Genomic DNA, 14,078 nt, shown 5'->3' on the forward strand with positions numbered 1-14,078 from the left:
AACCAAGTTTTGCATAATAGAGACAATAAAAGTTAACCATTTTATGATGAAATTTACAATAACTTTTTTTTAAATGCACACTTTTAGTATGCCCTAATAGTTGGTTTCAATAAACATTGAAGGATTAAACAATAAATTTTCTGATGAGATGTCAATATCATTGTATTTTTAAAAGGAATCATGCCTACCATTATGTAATAGTGTATTAATTAATTAAAAAAGCACAATTAGTTTATAAATGTTGTTGAAAGTTCATATCAGGTGTGGAAAACGTTTACATTATTATTGTTTAAAGCTCAGCAATCATTTTGGTTATTAATATATATAAATTATATCGACTTTAAAAGCAGTATAAGACAAGTTAAACCCAGCTTTTGACTTCATTTTTACTATACCTTTATACAAGTCTCACATTCGGAGTGAGCAAAACCTGGAATCTCTGCCTGGTCGTGCGGATTGAGCGCTGGACTGTCGTTCGGATTTATCGACGGTCGAGGGTTCAAACCCTGCCCGCACCCATCCCCCGTCGTCCTGCGGGAGGTTTGGACTAGGAAGTAAACTATCTTCAACTCTGAAGGAACATCCGAAACATGTAAAACATTTTACAAACATCTCGTGTGTAGACACATTTCTTTATAACGCTTTTAACGATTTTCCCAGAAATTTTACAGTTGATAAATATCGTTGGTAAAAGAATTACTAGCTCGTTAGCCACTTGGAAAACTCTTTACTTTTACGCACGAATGGCAGCGTTGTGGGGTATACAAAAGTTATTTTACTCATAAACATAGCATAATGGAAACTAAGGACATACCGACGAGTCCTTACACGACTTTTAGGTAGCTGTGTGGTTGTGAAATATACATTGGAAAGCCTTATAAACCTATGCGGCAGAGAATCTTTATTATACCAGTAATCAATTTAGACAAGTAAATTAGCAACTAAGCTAATTTGCACTTGAGGAGGTATATAAGGGTACGGTTTGTACGATTTTGTTTTTACTTTTTTTTTGTAATCTGTGTGGGTTATACTCGCGAAAATACAGTTGGCTCCTTTTTTTTAAAGAAACATTCATTAGTAAAAGTAATATGTATGTTTTCTTGTTAAAACCTAGGCTTATCTCACCGTGGAACATATCCTCCTTGATTGCCCCAGATACCAGGATATTAGGTGGAAATATTCTAGAGCACACAACTTAAAAACCCTGTTTGATAATGTCGACCCTTGGAAGATACTGGGCTTTATCCAGGAGGTGGGGTTGTCTAGGAAGGTTTGATTTGTGATGGGGCGTAGAAATAGTGAATATATAATATTTAAAACAGTTTTTTTATAAAATTAATACATTTTTACTATTTTTATTATCTGAACTATGAATGGACCTTGTTTTTAATGTCTTGACTGTATAAAATTTAGCTCTCGAGATATGAAGGAGAATAACCCTTGAGCGATTATGGGCACGACATGGCCTAAATTGTGCCGATGTTCCCCAAAATATCTACAAGCGAAGGCCTAAAGTCATACATCCGTTATTTCTTTTAATGAGAGAATCCTTTCTAAAATGTTAACCTCACCCATTAACCAAATTTCAAAAACAGATATCCCACAAAACCCTCCTTGGCTTGTGAACACACCCAAAATACATCTCTATCCAACTTATTTAAAAAAAACACGGTTACAAAGACAGTTTGTGTGGAATGGAAACACTAACTCAAAATCTGCCCCCGAAGTGGTCCACCTAGGCAGGAAAAAAGGCAAGTTTCAATATTTTCAGAAGAATATCAGTATTAAATTATATCAGAAGTGGTCCACCCAGGCAGATAAAAAGGCAGATTTCAATATTTTCAGAAAGAATATCATAATTAAATTATATCAAAGGGAAATGACAGAGAAGAATGGAGAAAGATGGTTGACAGATCCTGTGTGGTGCCCCAAAGGTCCAGCAGACAAAGGGATAGGTGAAAGTGAATGCGAAGTTAGATGTGAACCTGGCCTAACTGATGTCTTATAGCGAGTATCTAATTGATCTAGTTGTTTTGTTAAGGGTCAATCTCTTATTCAAAGCCTCAAGACAAAAACATTTCCGTAAAAAAAATAAAAAATCCTTTAGTTTTGTGTTCCACGATGATGTAGAGTCCAGGTATGTCCAACATGGCGTTCGGGGGCATCATGCTGCCCGCGAACACTTTGCATGCGGCCCGCTTGGCCACCTAAAAAAAAATATCAAAGTAATTTTAAACTACTACTCTGGAAAATAAGAGATGACAAGCTACCGGTACTTGAAAAATAGTATTTGTTAAACTGAACAACGAGTGAGTCTGCAGTGAAAGCAAGCTAAAGCTACATTTTGTCAAACTTAATTGCAAGTTATAGCAAATCATTTAGTAAATGTGAAGGAGTGTGTAGTAATAGCTGCCGAAGTATTTGTCCAGAAAAGGTGAACGCATTTAAAGAAATAGCGTTAACTAGGAACACTGTGGCAGATAGAATAAATGACATGTCAGTCAGGTTGTGTGAACAAAATAAATGATTTTGAATTATTTTCATTGGCTCTCGATGAGTCAACGGATGTAGCATTTTTCATACTAGCAAGAATTTTCGTTGTTTGTATCTCCATTCTCATTTGATTCTGACAATGCTGCTGATAATGTGCAATTAGCAGTCAGATTCTTTGTTGAAATTGAAGTATATAGAATCGGCTGTGCCAAAATTGTACATTTTTTTACCCTGAACGTTACGTTGAATTGCGGCAATTTGCAGCCATAATTCTAGCTATGTTTGCAAGCACTGATCTTTTTTTCCATAATGAAAGCTACAAAAACACCTCATCGTTCGAGATTATCTGATCAAAATGTGTCATCAGTGATGAAAGTGTCATTGGGAAAAAAACTTCAACATGATATTAATAAACTTGTATCCCAGAAAAGATATCAAGCATCAGTGCTAAGAAAATAATTCATAGTAATTTTTAATTACCAAATGGCACTACAAATTTAGCTAACTAAGGGTCAGGTATGCCATTAATTATTGTATTCTATTATATTGTTTCTAATTTACATAAAACTAGTAGGCTGTTTTGTAACTGATTTTTTGCTGCGGCCCCGCAGGTCATAGTAAGATTTTTATGTGGCACATACACTGAGTTGAAATGCCCAACGTGTACGCTCTACAGTTCATGCGATAATATGAAAAACTACTTATAAATTGTTGTTTTAAATTATGTCCAACTTATTGACATAGTAAATAGATCTTTTAAAAAAAAGTTAACATTTTTTTTTTTTGTAAATGTAGTATTTAGTATGACAGAACTTACATAACTTAGCAGTACAATTGTAAAACAAAATATTTTATGACCAAAAAATCTAAAAACATTTGCATAAATGTGTTTAAAAATGGTAAATTGTAATCTCACTTACTAAAAAGCCTCCAGTGTCTGTTACTATTAATAGGGAATAGTTGTAAAAGTGGTGTATTTTTTAAATGAAAAAAAAAACTGCTTGCATAAGTGATTTAAAAAATTAGATTTTTCGCTTTCAGAAAATAAAAAAGTAGCCGTTGCATCAGAACTTTGAATGGTTTAAAATCTGAAATATTGTGATGTCGGACTTTCACTCTTTTCTAGTTTACGAGATCTAAACGGGACGGACAGACAGGCCACACATAACTAATAGCGTCTTTTCCCCTTTCGGGGGCCGCTAAAAAGGGTACTTTTATTTTTTTTTAAAACTTAACTACGTTTGGCGCCAGATATAATTTTAAGATAATTTAATAAGCACGTAGCTTTTATAACAATTTCACTCTGCTATAAATTGTGTGTATAGTGTGAATTCTAACACCGTCCAGCGAATTTTTTAATAAGGTGTTTGATTATTTCATGAATATATAATAAGTCAGATTCCTGAATGGTAATGACATGCTATCCCCTCCCCTTTAATTATATGTGAGTTCTGCTAAGAGCACTGGATGACATTTTTCAATTTCGTTCCAAAAAATATTTTAAAAAAATTGACATAAGTTTAATATCCGAACAAGCTAAGATACTCTTAAAAGATATAGTTTGAGAAATTGGGTTAGGGTTAGGTGTGATTTGGGTGACACATTTCCCCTTGACGCAGGTAAAGTCAAACAAAGACAAAACCAACACCGAGCACTGGTCGTTGGTGTCATGCATCTGACGTACATCTCATTCGGATTGGTCATCACCTATGACACCTATCCCGCCTTCTGGGCACAGTTCACACCTTGCATATACTTTTTCCTCCATCCCTTCCCTCTCTCGCGGGTAAGACGATAATCTGTTTCTAGCACTCCTCTGGACATCATTTCATTTTGATTTTGTTGGTAAATTAGTGCAATACCTTAAATAAAAATTTTAGAAAATAAAAATGTGCCTCTTAATAAACAGACATACACAAGCTAAAATGTTTATTAAAGAAAATGATGTGAAACACAAACACACATTTACACGCAGTAAAGTAAAGAAAAGTTTTGTTAGCGGATATAAAAAAATAATTACTCAAATTACTTATATATAATGTACACAAACTACTTTTTTTTTTCGCTTAAAAATGTGTTTAAAAATGTTTAATCAACAGATTTTTTCACTTTATCATACCAAGATAAACAAAGTAAAAATTCTAACCCCCCCCCCCTTTCCCGAAAAAAAGTCTTAATAACTTTGACTATTTCATGCACGCTTACTGTGAAGTATGAATGGCATCCTGGTCTTGTGTAATATTAGTGATTTAACAATAATTAAATAACAAACTTAAATACCAGAAAATACGGACAAAAATATATCTTGTTCTGTAAATGAAAAATACGTTCAACACAAACACACATAAAATATAGACATGTCTCATTCTTTTTAAAGAAATAATACAATAAACGTAAACAATGTGACCAAAACAATTGGCGCCAAAACGTCCCATGCGCCAAAACAACCTTCGCGCCAAAACGTCCTGCTTCGGGTCTCGTAGTATCATTGACTACACAGGTACAGTACACTAGGCCTATATGTGGACGTCTATCTGACCAGGTTGTTAAAATCATTTGGATACAGTTTATTTCCTTTTTGGCAGGGAGGGTGTGGGTTAAGATCCTAATGCTTTTAGATCTATATAGGCCTAACAGTGAGAAGTGTGTACTTGATGTTCTTGCAGTTAATACATTATTGTTTGCCGCACACTAACTGATTAATACCACTAAATATTGATTTTACACGCTTATCAGATTCCCACTATAAACAGAAGTTAAACACCACCACGTGACTCAGAAAAGATTCGGAACAACCCCATTCTTAAAATTGCATTGAAATTGCTTTTTGGTAAAAAAAATGTTTAACAACATTTTATAATACTGGTACTTTCAAGTGCAGATATTGACTCCCGTAACTGCTACCAGCATCTTACAGATGCATATTTTTTTGATAATCTAAGTTGTTGATATCACATGACCAGGGATGTGCGTTTCAACCGCTATCACGTGTTGAAAAGTTTAACAAAATTTAATTGAAATTTTTAGTTTGTAACTAAAAAAAAATTAATTAAACTACGATTTTAACTAAACTAGGCCTTTTTTTTAGTTAAACTAAAAGTTTCTAACTTTTTAGTTAACTTTTGCCCATCACTAGATCTAGTAATAAATGAATATTACGTCCGTTCATAGTCATGAGAACAACAACTACACGTTGCCTAAGCATAGACTCCGAGTCCGAAGATCAGTGAGGAATGCAGTATTTCCCGTGGCTGCGCAGTACCAGCTGTGACCTACATATTTTGCCCAACCAGGGCAAACATAACCATTGTCCGCAGGTGGTCAATTTAGATTTTCTTTTCGCTCTGCGTTTGTCCTCGGCAGCAGATTTTCTTTTGGTCTCAAATGTGTATCCCGCGGCCTTCGTGAGTGACCTCCAGCGGTCTCGTTCTGAGGCCGCATGCAACCAGGTGCTCTCTTCTATGTCAGCCAAGGAAAGTTGACGCCTAAGCTGGTCTTTGAAGTGTTTCCGTGGGGTGCGTCTGTTACGTCGACCACCTATTAGCTCACCAAAAAAAGACTCCCTTTGGCATACGTTCGTCTCCCATACGGGATACATACCCTGCCCAGCGCAACTGTCGGACCAAAAGATAACCCTAACCGTTCTTGTTTTAGTGTTAGTGTTAAGGGTTGGTTGTAGTAGTAGAATATTGTAGATCTAGACTAGTTTGATGTAGCGTGTTAGTGTAGATCTAGGTCTAGTGTAGTAGTTCAACTAGTTGTAGTGATTTAGTTAGATAGTTGGTTTGGTTAGTTTGTTGGTGTTTGGTAGTGGCGTAGATTTAGAGGGTTTTAGTTAGTTGCTGGGTTCAGTTGTAGTGGTTAGTGTATATATATATATATATATATATATATATATATATATATATATATATATATATATATATATATATATATATATATATATATATATATATATATATATATAATTATATTTTATTATTGATTTATTTTTATGTAAATAAAGTTTCACTTTGTCTTATTTAATTTCAAGTAAAGTTTCGTTTGTGCTTTCATTTAGTTTAAGTTAGTATAGTCTAGTTGTCTGGTTACTTAGGTGACTCTAGCCCCTTCGTCGTAGACTGAGGTGTCACAGATTGAGCTCACCCAGTAGCGCTAACATCTGCCTACTGTATAAAATTTAATGTTGAGCAGAGAAAAGGTCCTCTCTCGCGCCTCCTGACCTGCTCACATTTTTGGTGTCAAAAGTGGGATCTGTGCTTTTATTTTTTTTGATAGATTAGGTTTTCGTAGGAGTTAGGCATTGATAGGAAGTAGTGATAGTGAAAGTTTAGTTTTCCTTTGGCGTTTGCTAGAGTTTAGTAGGCTTTATTTTGTTGAGTAGTTACGTAGGATGGACAGCGAGGCAGCAGCAGCAGAAAGAATGCAGCCATCTCAGACAGTGATTGTGGTACCAAGGACAGAGATGAGTATCCGGCGCTTCCATGTCGATGGTCCTGCCAGGGAAGTTAAAGAGTTCCTTCAAACTGTTTAGAGAGCATGGAAGTCTCAACACATGGTACATCCAGAGGAAAAATGTGACTTCCTCTTTGCACATCTAGGTGAGGCAGTGAAGGCGGAACTTATGTGTCACCCTCAGGCGACAAGGGCATGTCCAGATGCCCTGGCACAAGTTCTACGCTCCACTTATGGAGAAAGGCGGAGCATCAACTGCCTTATTGGGCAGCTGTTCGGAATAAGCCAGCACCCGAATGAGTCTGTCTGCACCTACTCACACCGTCTCCTTCAAGCATTTGAGGCACTCACCGACAGGCAGAGAGCTCTATCTGAAACTCCCTTCAGCGAGTCTATACTGAGGGACCAGTTCGTAGAAAACCTCAGTGACAGGACCCTAAGAAGAGACCTGCGAGAGAGACTACACAATAGGCCAGAAACCGAATTTCTGGCGTTAAGAGACATGGCCATTAGGTGGGCACAGGATGAGGATGTCGCACCGCAAGTCAATCTCACATGCAGTGAGATAAAGATTGAAGGCCAGCTAGCTGCGCTTTCCAAACAAGTGGAGGAGCTGGCAGCCCAGATTGTACGTCTACAACTTTCAGGGCCAGAGAACTCTAGCTGTTCCCACTGCAACCACAATCAACCAGGTCAAGTTAGGGACATTCCGGTCCGACAGATTACATCACAACAGCGTGTGAAAACAAACCGTACTCTTAACCATAAGAGGCCAGCGACGAAGAACAGAAAATGTTACACGTGTGGCAAACCTGGCCATCTTGCTAGAAATTGCAGGCTGAAGAACAGGTTCCATCAAGGTCAGCAAGGGAAATCAGGGAACCGAGCTAATCATCACCACCAAGGTAACTGCTCTAAATGTGGTAGCCGGGACCACTTCACCCGGGCTTGCCCTAATATTACTGCAGCAGTGCGCAACATTCAGGCCGCCTCAGTGGAGCAACCACAGGCAGTACAACTGCAACTTGGCCCCAAGCCAACAGAATTGTCTATTGAGGTGCCACTGAATCCTAGGCGATCCAACACTGCAGTGGTCCACACAAGCCAACCCGCAGCGGTGTCAATGCATGCAGAAGTAGCCTCAGCTGACGCTACCCGAAACCATATGTCGAACAGAGAGTCAGAGGCCAGGGCAGAATGTTCATGCAGTATGAACCCTCATGTTATGTAATTACTGCGGTACCAAAGTATGCTTCTGGCTGATACATGGTAGAAGCAGAAGATGGCAGTACGAGAGGAGGAAATGAAGTTCGTTTCCTCGCCTTACTAGCATAATTCTTGCGTAATTTTTTTTTTGTTATGTTGATTGCATTTCTATTTATTAAGATGTATTAGTTTGTAGTAACTCTATGAGTAGGCCTACATGTTATCTACATGTGTTTTTTTTTTAAAGCTTAGTAGTTGCTGTACCTATTTGAGAATGTACAGAATCAAGAGTACTTTTTTGTCTTTTTAGCTGATGAAGTGTATTGTTTCTTTGCTTTTGTCTTTGGAAAGCAATGTAATTTAAGTAATGTCATGGAGCTGTAATATTTTTGTGTCAAATAGATTTTAGTGTGAATTGTCTTTGATGGTAGAATATGTCAGCAGTATGTATGTAATGCATTTTAAGTAATTTGTTATTATCTTGTTTTGCGGGAACGCAAAAGATTTAAGGCGGGATGAGTGTGAGCTTGCGCTCCCAGAGCTATTTTTATCTATCTCGCACTAACCTATATAAAAATATGCGGAAGTACAATTATAAAATCTGACACTAACCTATAAAAATAAAATATATAAAAATAACTCTAACCTTTACAACAAAAATACATATAAAAATAGCTCTGAGAGCGCAAGCTCACATTTAAATAACCAGAGCAGGATTTAAGGGAGGGCAGGCGGGGCTACATCCACGAGGAAATATATATATATCGGTATTTCGACGTCTCTGAAACTTTTAATTATCTTTTTTTTTTTCATTTTTAACGCTAACACTTTAAAACTTAGGTCGGCTGGCAACGCTGTCGTTAAGTGTCCGTGTTACGGTCGTAGCGCAGCACGGTGTGCATGAATAATGGTGCGAATTTGTGTAATGAATGGAAGGGATGTTAAAAAGGGGAAGCCGGGAGAAATGGACAGGAAGAGAAATGAAATGATCATGTTTACATAACTTGTTGTAATATTAAAGTATTTACATACTAAAACCTGAGGGTGTATTATTATTTCGAAGAGTCTTGTGTCGTAAGAAGCGGCGCCCAACGGAAAAGGCAAGACCTGCGTTATATCAGTATCTAATTCCTGTCTACTGAGGTATTACTATTACTACAAAGTGTAACAAAATCTATAGATCTCTAGAGATATTAAGATTGAGAGAGTGAGCGTCATCTAGACCTCTAAAACTACGTGCTAAACTCACTGGTAAACATAAACCTTTAGTTGAAACTTAACTAAAAACATTATTACTGAGGTAATAAATTGGCTTAACATTTAAATCTAGATTTATATCATTATAATTATTATGAAGGCCAATTCTCTACATTCACCAATGTGAAAACGTCAGGGATTACCCACTGTATTTGGATGTATTATGAATTTATTGTCAATAAAAAAAATCAGGTTAGTGGCTGCTGAAGTACATGTTCATTATTCTGGCTGGTCATAGTTCTCAACAATAACCTTTAACATTCAATCTTGATGGAAATTTGTACGATTATTAGCACTGCTGTGGGCAGCAATAGTGAACTTTGACTACGGTGGAGAACAGTGCCCATTTAGGACCAACGGATATACACTGACTACGGCATATAGACAAACAACGAAAGACACATATCACCGGCGGAGAATATACAAAAGTTTTGGAAGCTATACCAGCAGGAAGAAGAGTATTCCGGGATGTAGATAGCCTACATATTTGAATTCGAATGACAGTAAACGTTTGTTTCATTACATTACATTTAGATATGAACATTGTTGGGTCCAGGCATTAAGTATATGAGAATCAAATATATTTAATTGATATGGTCAGATAACTCTATAAAGAAAATTTACAAATGGCGGATAAAGCTGAGATAGTTGCTTTGAAAGAAGAAGGGAGACTATTGGAATTAGAAGGAGCAGAGCTGAGAAAATATGTACAAGAAAAATTAATAGAAAGGGAGAACCTAGCCATGGAAAAGGAAATAGAGAAAGAGAAGTTAGCCATGGAAAAAGAAAGAGAGAAAGAGAAGTTAGTCATGGAAAAAGAAAGAGAGAAAGAGAAGTTAGTCATGGAAAAAGAAAGAGAGAAAGAGAAGTTAGTCATGGAAAAGGAAATAGAGAAAGAGAAGTTAGTCATGGAAAAGGAAATAGAGAAAGAGAAGTTAGCCATGGAAAAAGAAAGAGAGAATGAGAAGTTAGTCATGGAAAAAGAAAGAGAATGAGAAGTTAACTATTGATAAAGAGAAATTAGCTATGGATAAAGAAATAGAGAAAGAGAAGTTGGCTATCAGTAAAGAGAAATTAGTTACGGATAAAGAAATTGAGAAAGAGAAGCTAGCTATGGAGAAAGAAAGGTTAGCCATAGAGAAAGAAAAGTTGGCAATAAAAAAAAGAAAAAGCTAAAGATGAAGGTACTGGAAAGAAAGATGACGTGTCTGGAAATAAATTGGCAAAATATAAAGGTATGTGATGTTGCTTGTTCAGGCTGTCTTGAGGTCAACTATGGATGACTGTTGAATTTCAACCAATTACTCTGCAAGCGTTTGGGTATTATTGTTCGGGTGTATTCCGTGTAGTTGATCAACAATCCAGACAAAACAAACACATCGGTTTTAACTAGTGAAGAGATGTAGTCAACGCTGATTAACAACTTCACATATATTTATTCTAATAAAAGGCCACAGTAAAAGTCTCTGTCACTAAACACGTCGTTACCCTATAGAATTATATCGCTAACTGATTTTCCGGTCTCTAACCCAACATATCCCAAACGTCACTAGTCCCGTTCAATATGCGTCTTCTATGGTGCGTCGCTAAATAACTAAACTATAAATAAGGTGTCTAACAGATTCCTCCCCCCCTTGAAAAAAAAATATGTCAATATTTTTCCACTACTGTCAAGTCTTACAAGGGCATTTTCAATTTAAGGGGAAGACAACAAACATAAAATCTTGACATCTTCATCTTGGCTTGACAGTTCCTCATGTTCATGTCAATGTTCATAACATTACACCGTTAATTCCAGAATCATCTTCATTAGTAAACAGTTCATCATGAAAGAAAATGTGGCATCTCATGGGCACGTCATACACATCTCACAAATGTTCTCCACTGGCAGTAATCTGACAAAATACAATATTTCAAAAACAATTATAGACTTTATTTCCACATTCAATAACCTTTTCCTTAATACCCTTTTATACGCTTTTGTCCATTTTTCTTTTATACTCACCCTTTTCCATCGAACTAACTTTCGTCAATGATATATGAAATGATTCACACAAAAAAAATATATATCCATACTTACTTTTAAATGCTTAACATCAAATTTACTTATCTCCCTTTTCCATAACATATAAATTGTGCCAATATATTAATATATATTACATAATCAATATAATCATAGTTTATTTACAAAATTATTTCATTTCAATGTCATTCTAGATAGTAGATCAGCTACAATATTCATAGATCCACTAATAGCTTTCACTTCAAATTTATATTCCTGTAGTGCCAAGAACCATCTATATACACGACTGTTTTTCATGCTCTTTTGCTGTATATACTGAATAGGTTTATGATCAGTTAATAATATGAATTTCCTTTCTATTAGATAACTCTCTAGCTTAGTAATTACCCATATTACAGCTAAGGCTTCTCATTCAATGACACTATATTTTTTTTCTGCCTCTGATAATTTTCTACTTACATATAATATAGGATGTAAGTTATCATAGTTCTGCATTAGACAACCACCAATAGCACTACCAGATGCATCAGTTGTGACATAAAATATTTTGTCTTTATCGGGTAGTCTTAATATTAATTCATGACTAAAAACATCTTTAATTCTGTCAATAGCTTTCACACATTCCTCATTACAGACTACTTTTTGAGGTTTTCCTTTTTTAAGTATTTCTGCTAAGTTCTTTATAAACTTTCTGTAATAATTTACTATTCCTAATATGCTTTTAATTTGTCTTTTTGTTGTAGGTATTACAATATTAAGTACTTTCTTTATGTTATCTTCAATAGGGCTAATCATGTTGTTATTTACTTTATGTCCTAAGAAAATTATTTCCTCCAATCCTATTTCTACTTTTTCTGCCTGAATTGTAAGTCCACTTTCTTTTATTATTTTGAACACTTCTTTTACTTCTACCAAATGTTCCTCCCAACTATTATTAAAAATACATATGTCATCCAAATAACAAATAACATTTTCTTTGTTTCCAATTATCATGTTCATCATTCTATTAAATGTGGCTGGTGCATTTATTAATCCAAAACTCATATAATTCCATTGAAAAATACCATATGGTGTTATAAATGCTGTGTAATGTTTTGCATTTTCTGTTAAAGGTATTTGCCAATAACCTTTAGTTAAATCCAATTTAGTAAAAAATTTTGCTCCATTTAATTTATGTAAAATATCCTCTATATTTGGCATTGGATATGGGTCAAATTCTGTGATGTTGTTAAGTTTTCTATAATCAATACATAACCGTATATCTCCATTATTCTTTTTGGCTATCACAATTGGTGAAGCATAAGGAGATGTTGATGGTTCAATTATACCTGATTCTAGTAAATTGTCTATTTCTTTTTTTACTTTGTCTTGTAAATGTAGCGGTATTCTATATGGCTTAAGCTTGATAGGTTTTGGGTCTGTTACTTTAATGTCATGTTTAATAATATTTGTTTTTCCTGGTATGCTGGTATTTCTTTGTATTCCTGTATTATTTTAGTTATATCTTTTGACTTTTCCTTAGTTAAATTATTAAGATTAATCTTTTGCCAAGTTTGATTCTCTTTTGTTTCTATTACAGGTATTTCCTTAATATCATTTTCATTGTGATTTTCATTTGTTATTATCATCAAGCATTCTTCTCTTTCTGAAAATGTATTTTCTATTTCCTCCTGAATGTTTTGTATCAACTCATCTTCTCTATCATGATACCGTTTCAAATTATTTATGTGATATGTTTTAATTTTCCCATTTATTTCAATTTGATAATTCACATCATTAATTTGTTTTATCACCTTAAATGGACCTTTCCATTGTTTACCAATTTTATTTTTTCAGGTCATTTATTAATATTAATACATTGTTTCCTACTTCTAGTGTTTTCAATTGTCTTTTCTTATTTATATTCTCATGAGCACTTTGTTTGTACTTCTTATTGTTGTTATATGCTTGAGTCCATATTTCTTTCAATTCTGTTGTGATTGTTGTTTCACTGTCATTATTTAATTTTTTCTCATTGTCTATTAGATTTTCTTTAAAAACATCTAATTCATCTCTGGGTTTTCTTCCATGTATTATTTCATATGGTGAAAATTGTGTTGCTTCATGGATGTTGTTTCTATGAGCAAATAGTACATAGTTAATGTAATGATCCCATTTGTTCTGATTATTCTGAATTATTTTTGTTAGTGATCTTTTTAGTGAACCACCATACCGTTCACATAAACCGTTACTCTCTGGGTGGTAAACTGAAGAGTATATGTGTTGTATATTATATTGTTTAGTCCATTTCTTAAATTGTTCTGACTTAAACTGAGATCCCTGATCACTCAATATAATTTTAGGTATACCATGTCTTGTAATTACTTTTTGAGTTATGGCATTAATGATATTTTCTGCACTTGTATTTGATAATGGGATTGCTTCTGGGTATCTACTAAACATGTCTATTACTGTTAGAATGTATTTATTATTATTTTCAGTTTGAATTAAAGGACCTATTAAATCAATAGATACTTTCTGAAATGGTTCTGTAGGTTCATCCATTTCTTGAATGGGTGCTTTATTCACTAAGCTTTTGTTAGATCTCTTTTGACATATGTCACATGAGTTTATGTATTTATTGATTGTTGCTTTCATTTTGGGC

This window comes from Biomphalaria glabrata, chromosome 9, assembly GCF_947242115.1.
Source record: "Biomphalaria glabrata chromosome 9, xgBioGlab47.1, whole genome shotgun sequence".
In the NCBI taxonomy this organism is placed as follows: Eukaryota; Metazoa; Mollusca; class Gastropoda; family Planorbidae; genus Biomphalaria; species Biomphalaria glabrata.